Raw genomic sequence first — 10,074 nt, forward strand, 5'->3', positions numbered from 1 at the left:
TTGATAGAGATAGACGGAGGTGATTTACCTACTTTGATAAATTCAGATACTGTGAAAAAATACTTTGCTTGAAAGAAAAAAATAGAAAAAAAAAGAAAAAAGTAAAAAATGAAAAAAATAATGACTCATTTGAAGCTGAAAACCTTAAAAAAGACGGTTTTGATGCGAAGAAGAAGCATCATTCTATAATACTTCGGCAAGTGTAGTTTAATGAATCTGAAGGATTAAGAAAGTCATTTAATTTAGTTTTAGAAAAAGAATATGAGAATATTTTGTTCATGATTATCTTATGATCATCATTTGGGCACCTTTGTTTCAACTCAAATACTTTGCCATGCACTTGTGACCAATATGCTATCTTTCCTTTGGAAATAACAACTATCCATTCCTTTATTCTCATTTTTGTCCGCCATATGAATAGAAGAAATGTGTGATTGCATTTTATTGGTCTTGGACTTAAAATGATGAAAAGAAAAACAAATATGAAAGATCTTAGCATTACTTTTTTAAAGTTAACAAAGGCAAATGAAAAAGGATGAGAAAAGCATGACAAGACATTGATGTTGCAGACTTTTGAAGAAGAAGAATATTGTTGTCAGATGTTAAGAACAGATTGGTCATATAAGAATTCTGATAAAAGAAGCCAAAAGTAAGAGATTTCGAGAATCGTTTTACTACAATGAATAATTTTGATTGCATTACATGCATTGCATTTAGAGCACTCAATACATGCATCCATGAGTAGTTTTAATAAGGACAGAGACTTTCCATTTCCTGATCAAACAAAAGATTTCAAAAAAGAAAAAAATTTACTTGTTAAAAGAAAAGAACTCAGTTTTGAGAAAAAAATGAGATTTTAAAGTTGTTGAGCCTCTACTGAGAGGAGCCCTTTTCAGATGAGATTTTTAAGTTGTTGAGCTTCCGTTGAGAGGAGCTTTTTTAGATGAGATTTTTAAAATTGTTGAGCCTCAGCTGAGAGAAACTTTTCAAGATAGATTTTAAAGTTATTGAGCCTCTGTTGAGAGGAGCTTTTTCAGATAAGATTTTAAAGTTGTTGAGCCTTTGCTGAGAGGAGCCCTTTTCAAGATGAATTTTTAAAATTGTTGAGCATCTGCTGAGAGGAGCCGTTTTAGATGAGAGCCCTTTTCAGATGAGATTTTTAAAGTTATTGAGCCTCTGCTGAGAGGAGCCCTTTCAGGTGAGATTTTTAAAGTTGTTGAGCCTCTGCTGAGATGAGCCCTTTTCAAGATGGATTTTAAAGTTGTTGAGCCTTTGTTGAGATGAGCTTTTTCAGATGAGATTTTTAAAGTTGTTGAGCCTCTGCTGAGAGAAGCCATTTCCAAGATGAAATTTTAAAGTCGTTGAGCCTCTGCTGAGAGGAACCTTTTTCAAGATTTTAAAATTATTGAGCCTCTGCTGAGAGGAGCTTTTCCAAATGAGATTTTTAAAGTTGTTGAAAGTTGTTGAGCCTCTGCTAAGAGGAGCTTTTTTTAAGATGAGATTTTTAAAGTTATTGAGCCTTTGCTGAGAGGAGTCTTTTTCAGATTTTAAATTTTCAAAAGTTGTTGAGCCTTAAGTGAGAGGAGCATTTTCGATTAAAAAAAAATTCATTTAAATTTCGGATAAAATTATTGTCTTTGTCTTTGCCCTATTACTGATTATTAGTAATGTGCAAAGAGACGCAACTGTAGACATCAATTTGTCCAAAAAAAATAAATAAATATGAAATATAAATACAAAATATGAAATACAGGAAAAAAATACCAAGAGTAATACAAAATACAAAATAAAATATAAAAAAATAAAAAAAAAGAACAGAACAAAAAAATCGAGGATGACAGTGATGCCGTCCCCGACACCACTACCACCAGACCTTACATCCCACCCTTCTGATCATTATACCCTACCCTTCACCCCTCTAATTACTCATACCGTTGACAAAATGTCAAATAGGACAGAAATGAATAAAAGAGGCATGCGACTCGTGCTTACACCCCATGCCGAGCCCCATGCCCTTCCCCCCATACACGCACGGCTAGAGTTCTATAAATAGAGCTCCTAGCTAAACCAAAAACAGAGAGAAATGGAGGGAGAGACGCTGTAAAAATGAAAGAAAAAAAACACAAAAAAATATATACACAGTCCTCCCCGTAGGGAGGAACCCAACGTCGAGCTTCCTGCACGAAGAAGAAAAAAAAAGAGATCAGTTTAAAAAAAAGGGTCAGAATACAAAAAAAAATCTCACCAAAACTTTGAAAGCAAATCTAGGAAAGTGGGGAACCTTTTTGGTGAAAAGGACCTCGGATCTGAACTCATGAGGTCGAGAGAAACATTTTGGTGTTTTTTTTTTGGAATTTTTCGACAATTGGCAACGGCGGTTGGTGACCGACGAATGACTGGTGAATGATGGTGATGGTGGCCAGCTAGCACGACGTTCGGCTGAAGAAGAAAGGAGAGAAAAAATAGTCATTTTTTTTGGAGAAGAAACGAAAAATGACGAAAATTTTTTTTTTGAACCTTTTATATAAACGGTGAAAACCAAAACGAGGTCATTTCAATAAACGCCCAAAACGACATCGTTTAGGCCAAAGAAGATCCGCGCGTCAACTCGCGACCCGACCCGAGGTTCGTGCACCCAACCCGCGACCCGCTTCCTTCATCAGTCTTTGATCGATCTAACTGAACCGGATCTGAATGACCTAGATCGAACTGAACCGATGCTGAACCACTGAGCCAACCCAGACCGTACCCAGATCGAGTCGAACCGTCAGACCGAACTGTCGAACCGAACCGTGCGTTGATCAGACCGTTGACTGATCCGATTCAGGTAAACAAATTTTTTTTTATATATTTTTTATTAATATTTATGCATATTAAAATATTTATATTTGTTAGACTAAATGATGAAATATGTGGTTAAATTTTTTTTATATAATTTTGTTAATTTTTAAAATAAACTTTAAAAACAAAATAATATAAAAATAAATTTAATAATAATACTAAACTAATAAAAAATATAGGAAAATAAAATTTTTATCCGACGATGAGATTCAAAGGTATTCCGAGTAGTGATGCCTAAGAAATCTGTAGGTGAGAAGATTTTTTTAAAATACTACCAGCGTATTAGAGTATTTATAAAAAATTTTCAATACAGTAAAATTTTTTTTAAATAATAAATAAAAATTGATTAATATATTAAAAATATAAGTAATAAAAATGAGAAGAAAAAAATTTAATCCAATGATGGGATTCTAAAAGTATTCCGAGTAGAGATGCTTTAAAAAATTTCTAGGTGAGAAAATTTTTTGTAAAATATTACCAGCGGATTGGAATATTTATAGAAAATCTTCAATATAATTAAATTTTTTTTCTTCAAAATTTCAATTTTAAATAAGAATATTAATAAAATAATTAATAAAATTTCTAACAAAGGAGAATAAAATGTGTGCATAAACATAGTAACATTTTGCATTGCATGCATGATTTTTTTTTACGAAAAGTAAATATGAGCCTCCGAGGATGAGATTCTAAGGTATTCTGAGAAGCGATGCCTAAGAAATCTCTAGGTGAGAAAAAGTTCTTCTAATGTTACCAACTTACTAGAACATTTTAAGAATTATTTCAATAAAAAGGTTTTAATTTATTTTTCTCGAGAATAATTGTTTTTTATAAAATAAAAATCAAGGAAATTATTTTTCGAACACCGAAAATTGGACTATTTTTATAAAAATCAAAGGATAACACGTTGTTAGTTGGTACCGTTTTTAACGGGCGCTGTGGGGTGCTAATCTTTTCCTACGCGTAACCGATTCCCGAATCCAAACTGTTTCGCAGATCGTAAAATTATCTTTTTTAATAAATTTTAATTAATTTTAAAACTTTATTAAAAGGATATGTTTTAATAGGTGGCCAATCGCACCTAGCCAAAAAAAGATTGGTAGCGACTTCGTTATTTTTTATTTCGTTTCTAAATTCGTTGAACGGACACAAAACCGTTACGACAGAGACAATTGGAAACTTCCCTGCAATGTTGTATGCAAACAAAGATTGGACAAACAAAGACCAGTGGACTGCTTTTCATTTCTACTTATTCTGTCTTTATTATATGGCATTGGAAATTACTTAGAAACTTAACTGTAGGGATAGTGTGAAATATTGTAACTTGAACACCAAGTCACAAACATTATTCCATCTCTTCTCTTGAAAACGAAATATAGAGCAGCTAAAGAAGTTCAGCAACACATAAATATTTACAAAACTTAACGATTCTGGGGAAAACAAGAGTTGCAGAAATGATGACGGGTGAAAAAGTTGAATCTGAATTTGAATTAATTTGGAACTTGAAATGACTTAAGCCTAAATTGGAATTAACTCGAACCTAACATGACTTGGAGCCACAAGATGATGGTGAATGTTAGATCCTCTTTGTTGTTAATGGCTTTTCGAACTAAAGGTGAACTGCGTTTTGGTGCTTGTTCCACGTCCCAAACTCGAAGATTTAAGATGTAACAATACCGTATATTTATAAGATGAATCTCATAAGTATGCAAGGCAATATAAATCGAACTAAATCAAAATCTCTAATAATCTCTAAAATAATACTTTACAGAATTTTGAATATACAAAATTATACTATTTACAAGTTGATCGAATATATTAAAATTCTTATTAGCAAATCTTTTAGAATCAATAATAAAATACTCATTCGAAAGTTATAGCAAGCTAAAGATAGATGCTAATATTGCTAATTCAAGTAATTGTCAAGATTAAGTCTTCCAAGATACAAACATCCAAATATGAAAAAATAAAAAAAATTAAAGGAATGAGTAAAATGACTTAGTAAATTACTGATATACCCTCAATTATATTAAGCATGCCATAAAATATTTCGGTTAAAACATTAACTAAATGATTCAAAAATATTTTGGGTAGTCTTGTATTCAAACATATTTTCACAAATCATATCTCAAAATCAAAATCTCGATTTCAAAGCCAAATAAAACATCACAAAATCATAAAGTTTATTAGTCTCCAGTAATATATTACGACCACACTTAATCACAATAGTATAGGTCAGAATCAAAATTTCTCATTTAGTACAATAAGACAAAGGCATATCAGGGGCAATCGAACAGTTGTACTGAACAATCATAATTACCTCGTTAGGGCAATGGGATAGAACAAAGATCACAGAAACCCGTTTAGTGCAATGGGACAAAAGTAACTCCTTTAGTGCAATGGGATGAAAGCATATAATTGATCGTATAATGAACAAAAATTACTATTTTCAACCAATAGCACGGTTTAAAATTGGTATCGATATCACAAAAATACATGTCAACATAGCCAACAATTAACCCATTGGCAGGGTCAAAACATAGTCATAATATGAGACAAAGCCAAATATTTTTTCAAATTACCTAATATAGATAAAATCGATATTCATATACTTTCTCAAAAACATAATCTATACAAAGTCATTTTTATAATTACTCGAAATCAAAATTTCATATTTCCACAATCGATAAATATATAAATATATATATACGAAATCATATTCAAAAATAAAAAAATATCAAACCATATTCCAAACTCATAACAAAGAAATCATATATATATTTTTGTATGTTCAAAACAAATGAACAAAATAATATATATTATATATTTCAACTCTAAACATATTGAGGCTAATTTTTAGGGATATAAAAACCGAAAGGATATTAAGTCACTTACCTGATGTGTTAAACCAAAACTTAAGCAGGAAATTACTCAAATTTTTTAATATCTTCCAAATCTTCAATTGCATGATTAAATTCTCAATCTTAGCCATTCTCTTATCTTCCTTAGAGGTTTTTTTTTTTTTTTTTTCAATTTTTGTATTCCTTTTCCTCTCAGAAAAACTGTCAAAGAAAAACTTGGCAAAGTTTTTCTTCTATTTTTGTTTTTTTTTAAAACATATAAGCTAGGTCAACTAATTAGGATATGAAATAGGACTTAGATATTATATACTCCCCCACTTAAAAGAATTTGGTCCTCTAATTTCAAAATCCAGATCTTAAAGTTTAATAGCTTCAATCAAGTCTTCTCCTTATTATTTCTCGCATAGCCAAATCGATATAAACTCTAATGTATAAAATATATCCATTATAGCTTAATAAACAAATATTCTAAGTATCCAATCTCAATTCTTGTTCCAACATCCAATCATAAAACATAACTCTTGCAAATTTCATATACTTGAAACATAAATAATACTCAACTTAAATCATAGCTAGGTACAATCACCTTAATATAATTCTGGCTTTTTAAACGATTCTTTGCTAACAAAATCAAGCATAACAATTATACTACAATTTTACAATTCTTGTAATATCCCAAAATTTTAAATATCAAAATTTGTAATCTATTTAACATTAACCCATAACTCGTCTCTAATTTAAAAGAATTCATTATTTGCTAAATTAGCAATAATCCAAAATCCATAACTTACATCGAATCATGCTTTCACTGTGCACTTTGATGTCATTCAAATATAACCCAAAAACATCAAGATAGTCTCAACCAAAACTTGTGATGCCCCAATCTCACATTAGGATAATTTGAAATTCTGCTATGATATATATATATATATATATAGAGAGAGAGAGAGAGAGAGACTTACGTCAAAAGTTGTGAAATATTTTTTGTGAGAGAAAACCATAAAACTTTCAAATCAAAATGAATAATACTTCAAAAGTTGAGTGTAGATCTCCGTAGCTTAATGCAGTCAAGTTGAATATTTTCGAGCAACTAAAAACAAAAAGATATTCCAAGGTTTGAGTTTCTTAAATCTTTTAAACAGCCAATGGGATTAAACCATGTAACACTATATATAACTTATTATTTTATTCATCTTGGTAAGAAAAATTTGGAGCTTCCGAGTACAAAACTGAACATAGTTGCATGTTGCTGTCCTCAAGGTCTAGTTCTTTCTTTCTTTATAGTATTTACCGAAACCTAGCGAACACTAGTCTAACTGGACTGTAGGAATTGTCGGATATATCAAATCTCACATGGTTCATGTTCACACATGATTACATCATCCTTGTTACTTACATCACAGTGACAGGAAAATTTAGTAGATAAAATTTAGAATCTGATAACTTCTAAGTGGCATGCTAGTGGTATTTAGGAGATGAAATCATAAAACAGGTTAGTTTGGCTTAAATTTATCACCTTAAAATTAAGATCTAGGATTTGAATGTTTACATTTTCCAAGTGAAATACATGTACTTGTAGATGCTATTGAAGAATCAGATTGATAGCTTTTGCCTTTTTTGCTGCTTCAATTATGGAGCAAAGGAAATCTCTCCGACTTTACTATGCTAAGGAGTACCAGCCGGCTGGCCTCCATAATTTTCCATTTTTATCTAATGTTTTACCTTATAGCGAGTGGTCATTAATGGTGGCTACAAAGAGACAATTGGAAACATCCCTGCCATGTTGGACACAAACAAATTTAATACTATTAAAAGATTCAATAAACAAAGACCGGTGAACTGCTTTCATCACTTCTTCTGTTTTTATGCATGGAATTGGAAATCATGTAGAAACTTTCTGTTGCGATAGTGTGGAAAATTGTAACTTGAACACCAAGTAACAAACAGTATTCCATCTCTTCTCTCTATATAAAGAGCAGTTAACAAAGTTCAGAAGCACTTCAATATTTACAAAACATAAGGAGTTCTAGAGGGGGAAAAAATAAAAGTAGCAGAAAATGATGGTAGAAATGTGGTCTCTTGTAACCATGGGGTGTTTGATGGTTGGTTATGCCAAGTTTAAACAATTCTTCCCTTATCAATTTCCAGGCTATTTTGATAAGTATTTCAGAAAGCTGGTGAGTTTTGCATATCCTTATGTTGAAATCACCTTTGATGAATTCACCGGGGAACGCATGAAGCGTAGTGAAGCCTACTCTGCAATTAAAACTTATCTCAGTGACAAGTCCTCCGCGTCTGCTAAGCGGCTTAAGGCTGATGTTGTTAAAGATAGCCAGTCTGTAGTCCTTAGCATGGACTATAATGAGGAAGTTATTGATGAATTTCAAGGGGTCAAGGTTTGCTGGTCTGCAAAGAAAACTACTCCAAAAACACAGCGGATTTCAGGGTATCCTGATGATGATGCAAAGAAATTTTACAGGCTCACAGTCCACAAACGCCACAGAGAACTCATCACTCAGTCTTATGTTAGTCATGTGTTAAAGGAAGGAAAGGAGATTGCAACAAAGAACCGGCAGCAAAACCTCTACTCTAACAATCGTAGTCACAATTGGCACGGATATAAAAGGAGCAAGTGGAGCAATGTAGTGTTTGAGCATCCTGCAACATTTGATACTCTGGCAATGGATGTAAAACAGAAAGAGGAAATCAAGAACGATCTCATCAAGTTTAGCAAGGGGAAAGATTACTATGCTAGAATTGGTAAGGCTTGGAAGCGTGGGTATCTCCTTTATGGTCCTCCAGGAACTGGCAAATCATCCATGATCGCAGCCATGGCAAATCTTCTTGATTATGATGTTTATGATCTTGAACTTACTGCAGTCAAGGAAAACTCAGAGTTGAGAAGGCTTTTGATTAATACGTCGAACAAATCAATTGTAGTGATCGAGGATATTGATTGCTCTCTTGATCTTACTGGCCAAAGAGAGAAGAAGAAGACGAAGGAGAAAGACAGCAATGCAGACGAGTTGGATCCGGTTGCCAAAAAGGTAAAAGAAGAGGGGGAAAAGGAGAGCAAGGTTACTTTGTCAGGGCTTTTGAATTGTATTGATGGACTTTGGTCAGCTTGTGGGGGGGCAAGAATCATTGTTTTTACTACTAATCATGTGGAGAAGCTTGATCCAGCTCTAATGAGGAGAGGAAGAATGGACAAGTACATAGAAATGTCCTATTGTTGCTTTGATGCATTCAAAGTGTTGGCAAAGAATTATTTGGAGATTGACTCTCATTCATTGTTTGGAGAAATTGAAAGATTGTTGGGGGTAACGAAAATGACTCCTGCTGATGTTGCAGAGAATTTGATGCCAAAATCAGATTATGACACGGAGGAGACTTGTTTGGAGAGATTGATTGAAGCTCTTAAGGTTGCAAAGGAGGAAGCAATTAAGAAGGCTGAGGAAGAAGCTCGTGCAAAGGCGGAGAAAGAAGAAAAGAAAAGGAACAATCTGTCTAAAGAAGTCAAAGAAGTGAAAGAAAATGGTGTGGCAGCCAAAGAAGTGACGGAAAATGGTTTTGCTGCCAAAGAAGTGAAATAAAATGGTGTCACCCATTAATCTATGAAGTACATATCTGTGTGAATTTGAAGCTAATAAGATATTAGGATTGCATTGATCACTGGTTATATTGCTATTTGTATTGGTTTGTGTGATGCTGTTCATGTTGCTATTTGTATTGCATTTGGTAGTGCTTTATAGTGTCTCCAGTTGGATTGTAAAATAGGAAAAACATTGATTTTTAGAATGAGTTAATTTGGCAATTTCCCATAATTGCTTATTTTAATTCAATATTGCTAGTTATATTGGGAAATAAAAATTCAGTTTGTGATTCTACTGGTTCAAAATCAAGTTAATAGAAAAGTGCAATGTGGAATCTCTGGTTGTTTTTAAGATTAATTCTTGGCAACCACACCAATTTTCCTTCTATGTTCAAGATATGACAAGTTCCTTCCTCCCTTCAACAACCCTTAAATGAGAATGAAGTTATAGTGAAATCCATATGCACGGTTCACCTTTCGACGCACCTAAACTTACGGTTAGGACCAAAAATTTAAAAGATACAGTGTGTGCTAGTCTCTTATTAGTTTTGGTTTTTGAGAATCAATGCCGGTAATTTGCTTGTTAATCTAGAGTTCGAATCTTTATACCCCTTGCTTGAAACTAAAAAACTAAATGTTTAAGAAAAGATTATGTATGTATACATTGTTGTCGTTTTTGTGTGTGTGTGTGTGTGTTTTTTTGTTTTTTGATAGGGAGATCTGCTAGTTGTCATAGATGGTGACTGAAAAGCAAAAAAATGTAAGTTGAGACCTTCCCGAAAG

At 32.7% G+C, this 10,074-nt stretch overlaps 1 pseudogene across 1 annotated transcript; it reads left to right on the forward strand.

Annotated features, from left to right (window-relative positions):
• The first annotated feature begins 7,687 nt into the window (after positions 1 to 7,687).
• On the forward strand, positions 7,688 to 9,799 carry LOC111315954 (AAA-ATPase ASD, mitochondrial pseudogene; annotated as a pseudogene). The gene has a single exon (XR_016333171.1). The product of XR_016333171.1 is annotated as an AAA-ATPase ASD, mitochondrial pseudogene (transcript).
• Positions 9,800 to 10,074: the final 275 nt, after the last annotated feature.

This window comes from Durio zibethinus, chromosome 24 (genome assembly GCF_047325235.1).
Source record: "Durio zibethinus cultivar Kanyao isolate XHJ-2024 chromosome 24, ASM4732523v1, whole genome shotgun sequence".
Lineage (NCBI taxonomy): Eukaryota > Viridiplantae > Streptophyta > Magnoliopsida > Malvales > Malvaceae > Durio > Durio zibethinus.